This window comes from Procambarus clarkii, chromosome 94 (assembly GCF_040958095.1).
Source record: "Procambarus clarkii isolate CNS0578487 chromosome 94, FALCON_Pclarkii_2.0, whole genome shotgun sequence".
Classification (NCBI taxonomy): Eukaryota; Metazoa; Arthropoda; class Malacostraca; order Decapoda; family Cambaridae; genus Procambarus; species Procambarus clarkii.
Window position 1 is genome coordinate 9,816,653 of NC_091243.1, and position 16,227 is coordinate 9,832,879.

The window sequence follows — 16,227 nt, forward strand, 5'->3', positions numbered from 1 at the left end:
TGCATACGCTAAATGACTATACCACAACATGGTCAAAAGAATTGTAACCTGTGGTACTACTGCACCCATTATAATTCCCAAGGCTTCCACTGATGCCAAACCAGGGTTTCACACAATTCCCCCCATGCACTCTGGCTCTTGTCCAGTAATTCTACCTCTGATGTCCCTCTTTAAATTACACAGATATCACATTACAGTCTTGTGATATATCAGTGAGAAAATCCACACGAGTCGTGATGAAGATTCGAACCTATGCACTTGGTAGTCCCAGATGCACGCTCTAAATGAATACGCCACAACATGGTCATGTCATAGTCATACATTTATAGCGTGCACGAGGATTCGAAGAGGATCTTTCTATAGTGCCATCTGCATTCTTTTTTCTAAGCTGATCCTCTTTCTGGCTTTCTGCAAAGGAACATTCCTTAGACTATATGCGTTGATAGTGAAGTTGTTATATTCCTTGCGTGTGATTTTTATTACTAGGAGTAGTTTTCCATTGAATGTTTGAAAATTCCAAGTTTAATTTTTCCACAACTTTTGTATAACTCCCAGGTACCTATTTACTACGTACTAGGTGAACAAAGGCATTAGAGGAAGAAAAACATGCACAACCATTTATGTCCTGCCCAGGAATCAAACCCAGGATCCCTGATTGCAAGTAGAGAACAAAGCCAACTGCACTGCAAGACCCAAACTACATATAGTTTTGTCATTTAAAATACTGTATTAGCTAATTACAAAAATGCCACATACAATTAAACTGTATTCTAGTTAAGAAGAAAGTGCCTTTTAATACCGAGCATATATTATGGGAAGATCTCTCACTACATATAAAATATCAAGTAATTTAGTTAAAGCATTAGATAAATATATCCAACCAAAAAATTAGGCTACATCTTACGTATTCATATAACTGAAACCACCTGGACAATCACAAGTATAACCCTAGCTACAAAAAAGCAACGATCAGCTGACACCATCAGCACAACATCCAGCCCTTGTCACCATGCATTAAGTCCAACTAAAACAAGTCTGGTTCCGTCATCACCGTTGCATCAGCTCGCAACAACATTCAAACCTTGCCAAATTGTTAACATTAATATTAATGCATCATCACCAATGGTGCAGCCATCCAGAGAAAAAAAATCTCCATGCAAACTGCATGTACCATATAGTAGTTGTAGTAGGTTAGTCTAGGTTAGGTCGAGTTATCTGGCTCTTATTTTGGCTCTCGTGCACACACACACACACAATACACAAATGTACAAGAAGTTGACCAAATAATGCGATGAGGTCTTGCATGCTGCAAGAACAATTCCTTAATTTGCAAGAAGCTGCAAGAACACACTCCAGAAGCATCCAAGAACCTGAGCTGTCAAACACTACATGCTATACTGTATACAGAATAAGTTAATCAATTATTTGTGTTAGGTTAGGATTGTTTAAGGCAGCAATGTAGCCATTTCATTTTTTTTTTTTTTTGCAGCTACTCATACAATCTGGCATCTTTTAAGTTGGGTTAAGATGTTTAAAATTTTAATGAATGGTTTCAAGTACATAAAAACAATCATTATAAGTAGTGTATGACTTTTGTGGCACAACTAATGATTTATAAATGCTGGCTTTTCACCCTATGATTTACACCCTGATAGGGTCTTTAGACCATGTAAAATTACTATTAAAATCAGCATTAATTATTGCCAATTAAGTTCCAGCTGAGTAAATAATGGCCTCCTAAAACAGACCCAAATTAATGTAGCAGTAATAATGAGAATAATATAAGTCAACACAGAGCAGCAAAAAATAATTCTTGAACCAAATTCAAGATATTAACCAAAACTGCATCTGTAAAATTGTAACACTAACAAAGAGCAACTATTTCAAGCTCAACAAGCCACAATATATGACAAAAAACTGATTTTTTTTTTCACCCGTAGTGTTATACACCCACAGAACTGCCTACCCACCAAAGTCATTGTTAAGACCAGGGTGGTCTTGGATAGCAAAACATGATACTGTTGCAAACAGATCAAGTGAATACACCGAGTCTGGAGGCAGTTGCGCCCGCATTGCTGCAAGACATAAGTGATTATTCCATTGTAAGTGCCTGGCTAATTTTAAGAAAAGATAATATGCAAATTAGTGAATTAACAACCAGAAGGGTACATTATATATGGTGTGACAATGTATGAACTTGGTGGTGGTCAAACAAGTCAGTAGACTGTTACTGTGAGAATGAGGATTCAATTTGTAACTGAACTGGAGGGCAAGCGGTCATGTTTTGTCGACTCTTGGGAGTTTGGCCACCGATCTACTTTAATAACTACTATTATATGCAACTCTAAGCTTGCCCCACTGTTGTTGTGGTTGAGTTTAGAGAGGATTTTCTTATGTCTGTGGGGGTTATTGGATATTCCAACTGTGCCTCCTTCCAAGGTTTTTGGCCCTGCCTAATGTTTTGTTTTTGAGCCTTTATCCCTGTCCCAGTGGGATTCTAAGCATACAGTAAATGTCAACAGGCAGTGCAAGGGTTTTGTCATGGAAAAAGGTTCTGTGATTAATGAACCATAAAGTATACATCCTAGTTATTCCGTGTGTCCAGCATGGAGGGGGATACATGGAATATCATATGCCCTAAAACAGGTTAATTTGTGAGAGTACTTTCTTTGTACTTCGTACGAGGATAAAGGTAGATAAAAAACAATTATTTAACATGGGTGGTACTCCCACCAGGGGACACAGGTGTTAAATGAGAACCCAAATAAGCCACAGACACATTATTTCATTGTGTAGGGGGACAGGCAGCCCGAGAGAATCTATACACAGCCTTATATAGACGTCCCCCCTCCCCCAAAGGTCAAGTTAACAGAACCATTACTATTGTGCACCATGACGAAGTTGCACACTTAATGCCTTTATATATATTTCGCTTGTATGTATTCGTTAGTGTAAAATATAGGATGCATGTATATTAAGCTGTGAGGGAATGTCCACCTGGTTGTCAACAATATTTGAGTTTGTTGGTTTACATGAGTAAACTTGTTAAATTCTTTATTTACATTAATATTTGGGTTGGGGTCTGAATAGATGAAGGTAGTATCGTCAGCACTTATCTTTACACTTACTGGAAGCATCTAAGTATCAACTCAAGTATCTTTACACTTAACACTTTTGCGCTCTGCGCAAGCGAGCCTCTCATTATGTAAGGTGGGTCTGGGCATTTCCGTGCGCTTCCCGGGAGCGCGCGGTAATTCTGAAAAGTGTATACTTTTCAACTTCATCACCTCAATTCTTGTCCTAGGATTTTCAATTTGGTATCATTGTGTTCGCAATAGAATTCTCTACAGGACTAAATGCATATAAAGCCCAAAAGCCCCGTGAGAAAGTGAGAGCGTGTTACCTGGGAGCGCACAAGAGCAATAAAATGTGTACACTCTTCACCTTGAACATCTCATTCTCGTCCTAGGTCTTTCATTTTGTTATCATTGTGTTCGAAATAGAATTTTCTACAGGAGTATATGCAAATATAAGGTCCAAAAGCCCAGCATACCACCCACAGTAAACAAAGTGACGGAGCATTACCCCAGTGAGCGCTAATAAAGAGCAATAAAATGGATATACTCTTTTCAACTTTGTTACCTCAATTCTGGTCCTAGGTCTTTCATTTTGGTATCAATGTACTGTATTCTCATTGAAATTCCCTACAGGAGTATATGCATATAATGTCCAAAACCGCGGCAAGACCTTCCCGAAGATGCCGCTACTTTACCGCACCGACAACAGAATGCTGCGTCGTTACCAGACTTCCCTCTATTAAAGTGACAACAATTTTAAATTAATTTATGTCTGAATGTGATGATCAAATGCAATTACGGTATCATTGCAATTTTATAGGAAATTGTTACATTCGAAATATATCTTGGTTCTTATACTTGAAATATTGTTACATTACGCGTTTGAAACAAAATTAATATCTGCATTTTCAATATAACACATTTACGTTTATCAATGCATCTCTTTGAATTACATAATTTATCAGAATTGTGAAGCCTGTATTGCCCGCCTGGCTGGACACGGATGTGTAGGAAGTTTTCATGTGTCCGGACACCGGCAATGGTGTGGTATTGGCGATTTATTTAACCATAACTTTGCTTTCATTTAAGATATATTTTCCTTGAAATGTAGTCACATTATCGTCTACAGCTGTCTTTCTTCTGACATATAGACCTTTAAGGTTATTTTGTATATATGCAAATTAATTATAAAATTGATTGGCTTGTGTGCAGGCCTTTACACTCCCTGAGCGAGCCATCAACTATAAAAAGGCATATATCTTCCTGTCACTTCAGTTATATTTATGCCAAAGTATTAACATGCAGCTTATAGTTCTGTCTTTATGATGACACAGAAACCTTTGTTTATTACAATATCTAGATTAACATTGATCTTCAAAAGGTCGTAGTTCCCATCAATAGGGAAAGCGTCGGCCAAGAAACCTCGTTTAAAATATGAACCTCTTTGAGCAAATCCACAAGGGCCGTGACGAAGATTCAAACCTACGTCCTACGTGTTATGAACCTCTTTCCTCTCTAATAAGGTATAATGTCTGTGATGGATTCACAAAAACTATTTTATCTTTGCCTTTCTGATAACATGCACAAATATAAGCTTTATTTGTGAATCTCTTAATTAAGCAATATATCGGAGAGCGTGTAGGGTTCGGTGTTCTACGAACAGAAAGGACACGAGTAGTTTAGGTAGCGAATGCATACCAACAAATAACGTTAGAATTTATATAACAAAATTATTGTCCTGTGGAGTTGATTTAACTTCCAGATACGTTTTTTTAAATAAATATTAAATGTCTTGTGGCTATTTATGAAAGATATTAAAAATATGAATTCTACTTGTTAATACCATCAATTAAATGGGACAATTTGAGCCAAGAAGTGCGAGGACTGGATCACTGTGTGTACAGGAGGCTGATATGGCAGCAAACACACTCCAGGCGACCATATATCTTGGATAAGTCGCTCCACAACATTGTCGTTTGGACCCTAGACTTCCTATGGCGTCACCTGCTACATATTTACTTCTAATTTCGTTATGAAATTAGACTATTTCAGAGTAAAAAAAAAAATAGGTTTGATCATGTTCTACGTTCAGCATCAACATAATAGTGAGTAATTATACCATATTTCTTCATTACTTACGTAATGCTTAAGTAATTTACTCAGGATTTGGGTAATTCTATGGACCGTGCTTACCTTCAGCTGGGAATTCCTCGAATTCGTCGTCCTCTTCCAAGAGACCCAGGTCGATCTTGGGCTTGGTGTCCCCCTGCTTCTCTGTCGACATTGTGAAAGGATACAGGTAGTGTGACCCGGTTACAGGAGGACGAGGGTAAAGGCGCAGCTCTCGTACAGTCAAGAGTACACAATGTTGAAGCGTCACGCCGGGGTGTCGACCAGCTGGGAGCGACACATTTCACAGGGACCCGGACGCCGCGCTCTAAAACGTTTATAAATAAATAAATAATAAATAAATTTTTATTCAGGTAAGGTACATACATACAAGGTAAGATACAAAAGTTGATGGATTTATAGATAGAGCTAGTACATACAATGCCTAAAGCCACTATTACGCAAAGCGTTTCGGGCAGCGTTTACTATATATTTATTTATTTATATACAAGAAGGGACATTGGGTTTGTGAGAATATGGTGTTTACAATCTTGTACAGTCACTAGTACAATTTCTTTCTTTATTATGCACCCCATACCCATCCCGTGGGGGGGGGGTGGTATAAAGGATTACAGAGGCACATAATCGGTTCAGGAACTGAACCCTCTAGTTCGTTTAGCTAAGCAATTAACAATTTTTGACGCTAGTTACAAAATTATTAATGTTATATATACATGAACACACTCTCATACGTACATGTACATATATACGTATACATACACATACATATCTAATCACCCACACAAATTCACATCAATAATCTTTAGTGTCACAAGTGATCAACAAAAGGCTCACAACAGTCACTATACAAGGCACTTTACATCTATGGTGAGTCACACAGTTACTAGTCTTGCTCCACACCCACCCAACTGGGCGGCAGCTTTACAGTCATGTGCTCCACACCCACCCAACTGGGTGGCAGCTTTACAGTCATGTGCTCCACACTCACCCAACTGGGTGGCAGCTTTACAGTCATGTGCTCCACACTCACCCAACTGGGCGGCAGCTTTACAGTCATGTGCTCCACACCCACCCAACTGGGCGGCAGCTTTACAGTCATGTGCTCCACACCCACCCAACTGGGCGGCAGCTTTACAGTCATGTGCTCCACACCCACCCAACTGGGCGGCAGCTTTACAGTCATGTGCAGGCTGCACCTGCAGTAAGCAAATTTTGGCTACTTCGCTAAGATTTCGGGCAGCACATCAAATTACTTCAACCGAGAACTTCAAATCAAATCAAATCAAATCAAATGTTTATTTAGGTAAGGTACATACATACAAGAGATTTTACAAAGAGTGATGGATTTATAGTTAGGGCTAGTACATACAATGCCTAAAGCACTATTACGCAAAGCGTTTCGGGCATGAAAAACTTAAATGACTAAAGCTTAATACTAATTGAGCATAAAGAGTAAAATGAAAACATGGAAGGAAAACATAGCTGAAAAAGCAGTACAAATACAATTCTGTCGACAAACAGCGCTCTTTAAAAAAAAACAGACATTGGTTGACAATAGAGGGGTAAGGTAGGTTACAGGGAATTTATTAGGTATAGCTTCGTTTTTATCTTAAACTGGTTGAGAGAGGTACAGTACAGTCTTTAACATGGTTGGGAAGGTCATTCCACAATCTGGGTCCCTTGATTTGTAGAGCATTTCTAGTTTGATTAAGTCGTACTCTAGGAATATCAAAACTGTATTTATTTCTGGTGTGGTGCTCATGGGTTCTGTTACAACCTTCTATGAAGCTTTTGAGGTCAGGATTGGCATTACAGTTTAGCGTTTTATATATGTATAATACACATGAGAGAATGTGCAGTGACTTAATGTCTAACATATTCAGAGATTTGAGTAGGGGTACCGAGTGATGTCTGGGGCCAGAGTTGGATATTGTCCTAATAGCAGCTTTGTGTTGAGTAATTAGAGGACGTAAATGATTTTGGGTAGTAGAACCCCAAGCACAAATACCATAGTTGAGATATGGATAGATGAGGGAGTAATAGAGAGTCACCAGGGCAGGGCGGGGTACATAATGTCTGATCTTAGAAAGAATGCCAACAGTTTTTGAAACTTTTTTTGATATATTTAGAATGTGTCCCTGGAAATTCAGCTTGTGGTCAATGAGAATGCCAAGGAATTTGCCATCTAATTTGTTACAAATTTGGGTATTGTTTATTTTGAGATTTATTTGATTAGAGGATTTATTGCCAAACAGAATATAGAAAGTTTTGTCAATGTTAAGGGTGAGTTTGTTGGCAGTTAGCCAAAGATGGACTTTATTTAGCTCAGTATTTACTGTGGCATTTAGAGCAAGGGGGTCAGGACTGGAGTAAATGAAGGTTGTGTCGTCAGCAAATAGAATTGGTTTGAGGTGTTGGGAGGCATTTGGAAGGTCATTAATGTAGATGAGAAAGAGGAGAGGGCCAAGTATGCTGCCCTGAGGAACACCAATGTTGATGGGTAGGGTGGGAGAAATTGAATTATTCACAGAAACATACTGGAGCCTGTCAGTTAGATAGGATTTGAGGTATTGCAGGGAGTGTCCTCTGACTCCATAATGATGTAATTTAAGAAGAAGGTTTTGGTGGTTGACAGTGTCAAAAGCTTTACGCAGGTCCACAAATAACCCAACAGGGAACTCATTTTTATCAAGAGCTGCATGAATCGAGTTAAGCATACTAATAAGTGCATCGTTAGTGCTTTTTTTGGGTCTGAAGCCATATTGGCAAGGGCTAAGTATATTGTGTTTGGCTAGATACGAGTAAAGCTGCTTATAGATTAGTTTTTCAAAAATTTTTGACAAGTTTGGCAGGATTGATATAGGTCTGTAGTTGTTAACATCTGTGAGATCACCACATTTGTGGACAGGCGTTACTCTCGCTTTTTTTAGAATATCTGGAAAGGTTTGGAGTTCAAGTGACTTGTTGAAGAGCAATGCAATAGCAGGGGCTAAAGATCTGGAGGCTTTTTTGTAAATTAAAGTTGGTATCTCCTCAAGGGCACTAGACTTGGTTTTAAGGGAAAGGATTATCTCATTGACGTCAGTGGAATTAATAGGCTTTAGGTACAGAGACTGTGGATAGTTACCTGTAAGATAGTCCTTAACATCAGTACTGGAAGATGGAATATCATTTGCAAGGGATGACCCAATGGAAGAGAAGAACCTATTGAACTCAATAGCAGAATCTGAGGCTGAAAGCTGACCATCGTTATTGGACAGGAGTGTTGGTTTGTTATTTAAAGTCTTCTTTGATCCCAATATTTGTGAAATTGTGCTCCAAGTTTTTTTAATGTTGCTCTTTATTTGGGTAAATTTATCTTCGTAGTATTTAGTTTTGGCTCGTCTAATTATCTTAGCAATAATAAGTAATTCTTTGAGAATTCTTTGGAGACAATTCCTAACCTATACTTCTTCTCAAGGTCATGTTTTTTATTAATGGATTTAAGTATTCCCATTGTAAGCCAGGGATTGTTAAGCCTTTTGGTTGTGACTTGTTTTGTAAGCATAGGACAGTGGGTGTTATAAAGGCTAAGAGTTTTTTGAAGAAAAGATTGCACTGCTAGGTTGATGTCCCCTATGTTACCTAACTCGGACTCCCAGTTGACATTATCAGCAGCAGTTATAAAATTGTCTATAGCAGTTTCATTGTGCAGCCTAAAACTTAACTCCCTTGACTCTAGAGGTGGTTTGCTAATGTTAGTTAAGAGAAATGTGGGGTAATGGTCTGTAGTGCTATCGGTGATTATACCTGAAGTAAGCGAAGAGGTTATGTTGGTCCAGATGTGATCTAGAGTCGTGGCAGTACTATCAGTGATTCTAGTAGGTCTAGTGATTAAGGGTATGAGGAAGCAGGAATTCATACAGTTGAGGAAGCTAACAGCAGTAGGGTGTTCAGGCTCGCAGAGGTCAATATTAAAGTCCCCTGCGATAATTAGATGGTTTTTGTTCAGTCTGTTATCAAGTATTAGATTTCTAAGGTTTGAGTTGAATTCGTACACATCAGTGTTAGGAATTCTATAGACTGCACCCACAGACAGGACAGACTCGGCACCCTTGACTCTGAAGCTGGCGAAGATATACTCCCCACAGCAGTCTCTAGTTCTAATTTCTTTTAAGCATGTTAGTTCTTGGTGGTAATAAAGAGCAGTGCCACCACCTCTCTGAAGTTGACGACAGTTGTGAATTGCCGAGTAGTTAGGCATGTTAAAGAGTTGAGTAGTATCCACTTTCAACCATGTTTCAGTAAGTATAATAAACAAGATCAACAACAAGATCTTGTAGATCTGAGGCAAAGTGAAATTGACACCAGTAATTCCATCTATCATCATACTATCATGCAAGAGGAGCCACACATCTATGGACCATCCAATAAAATCAGCAGACTTCTAGATGTTACTAATGCTCGGTTTAGACTCGGTTACAAGTATCTCTGGGAATTCTCATTATCTGCTGATGTAGACCTGACCAAATGTAAACTGTGTCAACAAAATTATTCGCACACCCTCCGTCACTATGTGATGGAGTGCAAAAAGATACGTGAATTTAGAGACAATTCTATAACCAATGTTCCAGCGATGTGTAAATATTTCATTCAAAATGATCTGCTACCAGAAATTTTAGCCAAATATCCCCAGTTTGCTAACTGTAGGTAGTAACTAAGTGATTGTAACCTATCCACCGCTGCCCACTGGATGGGGGGAGGTGTGCAGGACAAACATATAAATTGTGACACTAACTCTCCACATATGTCAGTTGCTTAATTTAGAACCTGTACTTGAGGTCGATCTCGAACCCATTGTTGATGTGACGACTTATATTGAATTTTGTAACTAGCTCATCAAAATTGTAACTTGCTTAGCTAAATGAATTGTGGGGTTCAGTCCCTGAGCCCATTATGTGCCTCTGTAACCCTTTCCACAACCGCCCACAAGATGGGTATGGGGTAATAATAAATGAACTAAACATCAAATTACAACTTTTTATACCGAAAATATGCCAATTACTGAAAACGGCGATGAGTCATATTTTGCCCAAACCCCCCTGCAGTTTTCAAAATATCTGAAATGTCCAAAATTTGACTTCTGGGCGTGATTTTTGAGCCGAATTCTGACTCTCTGCACCTATTTTCATTTTCAAATTACGACTTTTTATACCGAAAATATGCCAATTACTAAAACGGCGATAGGTCATATTTTGCCCAAACCCCCCTGCAGTTTTCAAAATATCTGAAATGTCCGAAATTTGACTCCTGAGCGTGTTTTTAGAGCCGAATTCTGACTCTCTGCACCTATTTTCATTTTCAAATTACGAATTTTTATACCGAAAATATGCCAATTACTGAAAACGGCGATGGGTCATATTTTGCCCAAACCCCCATGCAGTTTTCAAAATGTCTGAAACGTCCGAAATTTGACTCCTAAGCGTGATTTTTGAGCCGAATTCTGACTCTCTGCAACTATTTTCATTTTCAAATTACGACTTTTTATACCGAAAATATGTCAATTACTGAAAACGGCGAGGGGTCATATTTTGCCCAAACCCCCCTGCAGTTTTCAAAATATCTGAAATGTCCGAAATTTGACTCCTGGGCGTGATTTTTGAGCCGAATTCTGACTCTCCGCACCTATTTTCATTTTCAAATTACGACTTTTTATACCGAAAATATGCCAATTACTGAAAACAGCGATGAGTCATATTTTGCCCAAACCCCCCTGCAGTTTTCAAAATATCTGAAATGTACGAAATTTGACTCCTGAGCGTGATTTTCGAGCCGAATTCTGACTCTCTGCACCTACTTTCATTTTCAAATTACGACTTTTTATACCGAAAATATGCGAATCACTGAAAACAGCGATGGGTCATATTTTGCCCAAACACCCCTGCAGTTTTCAAAATATCTGAAATGTCCGAAATTTGACTCCTGAGCGTGTTTTTAGAGCCGAATTCTGACTCTCTGCACCTATTTTCATTTTCAAATTACGAATTTTTATACCGAAAATATGCCAATTACTGAAAACGGCGATGGGTCATATTTTGCCCAAACCCCCATGCAGTTTTCAAAATGTCTGAAACGTCCGAAATTTGACTCCTAAGCGTGATTTTTGAGCCGAATTCTGACTCTCTGCAACTATTTTCATTTTCAAATTACGACTTTTTATACCGAAAATATGTCAATTACTGAAAACGGCGAGGGGTCATATTTTGCCCAAACCCCCCTGCAGTTTTCAAAATATCTGAAATGTCCGAAATTTGACTCCTGGGCGTGATTTTTGAGCCGAATTCTGACTCTCCGCACCTATTTTCATTTTCAAATTACGACTTTTTATACCGAAAATATGCCAATTACTGAAAACAGCGATGAGTCATATTTTGCCCAAACCCCCCTGCAGTTTTCAAAATATCTGAAATGTACGAAATTTGACTCCTGAGCGTGATTTTCGAGCCGAATTCTGACTCTCTGCACCTACTTTCATTTTCAAATTACGACTTTTTATACCGAAAATATGCCAATCACTGAAAACAGCGATGGGTCATATTTTGCCCAAACACCCCTGCAGTTTTCAAAATATCTGAAATGTCGGAAATTTGACTCCTGAGCGTGATTTTTGAGCTTAATTCTGACTCTCTGCACCTATTTTCATTTTCAAATTACGACTTTTTATACCGAAAATATGTCAATTACTGAAAACGGCGATAGGTTATATTTTGTCGAAACCCCCCCTGCAGTTTTCAAAATATCTGAAATGTCCGAAATTTGACTCCTAAGCGTGATTTTTGAGCCGAATACTGACTCTCTGCACCTATTTACATTTTCAAATTACGACTTTTTATACCGAAAATATGCCAATTACTGAAAACGGCGATGGGTCATATTTTGCCCAAACCCCCATGCAGTTTTCAAAATGTCTGAAACGTCCGAAATTTGACTCCAAAGCGTGATTTTTGAGCCGAATTCTGACTCTCTGCACCTATTTTCATTTTCAAATTACGACTTTTTATACCGAAAATATGTCAATTACTGAAAACGGCGATGGGTCATATTTTGCCCAAACCCCCCTGCAGTTTTCAAAAAATCTGAAATGTCCGAAATTTGACTCCTGGGCGTGATTTTTGAGCTGAATTCTGACTCTCTGCACTTATTTTGATTTTCAAATTACGACTTTTTATACCGAAAATATGCCAATTACTGAAAACGGCGATGGGTCATATTTTGCCCAAACCCCCCTGCAGTTTTCAAAATATCTGAAATGTCCGAAATTTGACTCCTGGGCGTGATTTTTGAGCCGAATTCTGACTCTCTGCACCTACTTTCATTTTCAAATTACGACTTTTTATACCGAAAATATGCCAATTACTGAAAACAGCGAAAAGTCATATTTTGCCCAAACCCCCCTGCAGTTTTCAAAATATCCGAAATGTCCGAAATTTGACTCCTGAGCGTGATTTTTGAGCCGAATTCTGACTCTCTGCACCTATTTTCATTTTCAAATTACGACTTTTTATACCGAAAATATGCCAATTACTGAAAACGGCGATGGGTCATATTTTGCCCAAACCCCCCTGCAGTTTTCAAAATATCCAAAATGTCCGAAATTTGACTCCTGAGCGTGATTTTTGAGCCGAATTCTGACTCTCTGCACCTATTTTCATTTTCAAATTACGACTTTTTATACCGAAAATATGTCAATTACTGAAAACGGCGATGGGTCATATTTTGCCCAAACCCCCCTGCAGTTTTCAAAATATCTAAAATGTCCGAAACTTGACCCTTGAGCGTGTTTTTTGGGCCGAATTCTGACTCTCTGTACCTATATTCATTTTCAAATTACGACTTTTTATACCGAAAATATGCCAATTACTGAAAACGGCGATGGGTCATATTTTGCCCAAACCCCCTTGCAGTTTTCAAAATGTCTGAAATGTCCGAAATTTGACTCCTAAGCGTGATTTTTGAGCCGAATTCTGACTCTCTGCACCTACTTTCATTTTCAAATTACGACTTTTTATACCGAAAATATGCCAATTACTGAAAACAGCGATGGGTCATATTTTGCCCAAACCCCCCTGCAGTTTTCAAAATATCTGAAATGTACGAAATTTGACTCCTGGGAGTGATTTTTGAGCCGAATTCTGACTCTCTGCACTTATTTTCATTTTCAAATTACGAATTTTTATACCGAAAATATGCCAATTACTGAAAACGGCGATGGATCATATTTTGCCCAAACCCCCCTGCAGTTTTCAAAATATCTGAAATGTCCGAAATTTGACTCCTGGGCGTGACTTTTGAGCCGAATACTGACTCTTTGCACCTATTTTCATTTTCAAATTACGACTTTTTATTCCGAAAATATGCCAATTACTGACAACAGTGATAATTCATATTTTGCCCAAACCCCCCTGCAGTTTTCAAAATATCTGAAATGTCCGAAATTTGACTACTGAGCGTGATTTTTGAGCCGAATTCTGACTCTCTGCACCTATTTTCATTTTCAAATTACGACTTTTTATACCGAAAATATGCCAATTACTGAAAACGGCGATGGGTCATATTTTGCCCAAACCCCCCCCTGCAGTTTTCAAAATATCTGAAATCTCCGAAATTTGACTCCTAGGCGTGATTTTTGAGCCGAATTCTGACTCTCTGCACCTATTTTCATTTCCAAATTACGACTTTTTATACCGAAAATATGCCAATTACTGAAAACGGCGATGGGTCATAATTTGCCCAAACCCCCATGCAGTTTTCACAATGTCTGAAACGTCTGAAATTTGACTCCTAAGCGTGATTTTTGAGCCGAATTCTGACTCTCTGCACCTGTTTTCATTTTCAAATTACGACTTTTTATACCGAAAATATGCCAATTACTGAAAACGGCGATGGGTCATATTTTGCCCAAACCCCCCTGCAGTTTTCAAAATATCTGAAATGTCCGAAATTTGACTCCTGGGCGTGATTTTTGAGCCGAATTCTGACTCTCTGCACCTACTTTCATTTTCAAATTACGACTTTTTATACCGAAAATATGCCAATTACTGAAAACAGCGATGAGTCGTATTTTGCCCAAACCCCCCTGCAGTTTTCAAAGTATCTGAAATGTCCGAAATTTGACTCCTGAGCGTGATTTTGGAGCCGAATTCTGACTCTCTGCACCTATTTTCATTTTCAAATTACGACTTTTTATACCGAAAATATGCCAATTACTTAAAACGGCGATGGGTCATATTTTGCCCATACCCCCCCTGCAGTTTTCAAAATATCTGAAATCTCCGAAATTTGACTCCTAGGCGTGATTTTTGAGCCGAATTCTGACTCTCTGCACCTATTTTCATTTCCAAATTACGACTTTTTATACCGAAAATATGCCAATTACTGAAAACGGCGATGGGTCATAATTTACCCAAACCCCCATGCAGTTTTCACAATGTCTGAAACGTCTGAAATTTGACTCCTAAGCGTGATTTTTGAGCCGAATTCTGACTCTCTGCACCTGTTTTCATTTTCAAATTACGACTTTTTATACCGAAAATATGCCAATTACTGAAAACGGCGATGGGTCATATTTTGCCCAAACCCCCCTGCAGTTTTCAAAATATCTGAAATGTCCGAAATTTGACTCCTGGGCGTGATTTTTGAGCCGAATTCTGACTCTATGCACCTACTTTCATTTTCAAATTACGACTTTTTATACCGAAAATATGCCAATTACTGAAAACAGCGATGAGTCATATTTTGCCCAAACCCCCCTGCAGTTTTCAAAATATCTGAAATGTCCGAAATTTGACTCCTGAGCGTGATTTTTGAGCCGAATTCTGACTCTCTGCACCTATTTTCATTTTCAAATTACGACTTTTTATACCGAAAAGATGCCAATTACTGAAAACGGCGATGGGTCATATTTTGCCCAAACCCCCCTGCAGTTTTCAAAATATCCAAAATGTCCGAAATTTGACTCCTGAGCGTGATTTTTGAGCCGAATTCTGATTCTCTGCACCTATTTTCATTTTCAAATTACGACTTTTTATACCGAAAATATGCCAATTACTGAAAACGGCGATGGGTCATATTTTGCCCAAACCCCCCTGCAGTTTTCAAAATATCTGAAATGTCCGAAATTTGACTTCTAGGCGTGATTTTTGAGCCGAATTCTGACTCTCTGCACCTATTTTCATTTTCAAATTACGACTTTTTATACCGAAAATATGCCAATTACTTCAAACGGCGATGGGTCATATTTTGCCCAAACCCCCCTGCAGTTTTCAAAATATCTGAAATGTCCGAAATTTGACTTCTAAGCGTGATTTTTGAGCCGAATTCTGACTCTCTGCACCGATTTTCATTTTCAAATTACGACTTTTTATACCGAAAATATGCCAATTACTGAAAACAGCGATGAGTCATATTTTGCCCAAACCCCCCTGCAGTTTTCAAAATATCTGAAATGTCCGAAATTTGACTACTGAGAGTGATTTTTGAGCCGAATTCTGACTCTCTGCACCTATTTTCATTTTCAAATTACGACTTTTTATACCGAAAATATGCCAATTACTGAAAACGGCGATGGGTCATAATTTGCCCAAACCCCCTTGCAGTTTTCAAAATGTCTGAAACGTCCGAAATTTGACTCCTAATCGTGATTTTTGAGCCGAATTCTGACTCTCTGCACCTACTTTCATTTTCAAATTACGACTTTTTATACCGAAAATATGCCAATTACTGAAAACGGCGATGGGTCATATTTTGCCCAAACCCCCCTGCAGTTTTCAAAATATCTGAAATGTCCGAAATTTGACTCCTGGGCGTGATTTTTGAGCCGAATTCTGACTCTCTGCACCTATTTTCATTTTCAAATTACGAATTTTTATACCGAAAATATGCCAATTACTGAAAACGGCGATGGGTCATATTTTGCCCAAACCCCCCTGCAGTTTTCAAAATATCTGAAATGTCCGAAATTTGACTCCTGGGCGTGACTTTT

The 16,227-nt window shown here is 38.5% G+C and overlaps 1 long non-coding RNA gene across 7 annotated transcripts in view; it reads right to left on the bottom strand.

The window, feature by feature from the left end:
* The window catches only part of LOC123747323 (uncharacterized), a 77,735-nt gene that overhangs the window by 4,463 nt on the left and 57,045 nt on the right, over positions 1-16,227 (bottom strand). For all 7 annotated transcript variants that reach the window (XR_011226121.1, XR_011226119.1, XR_011226117.1 and 4 more), the window contains one exon: positions 5,271-5,514. This is a non-coding gene — a long non-coding RNA (uncharacterized lncRNA). The remainder of the gene's footprint in view (positions 1-5,270; positions 5,515-16,227) is intronic.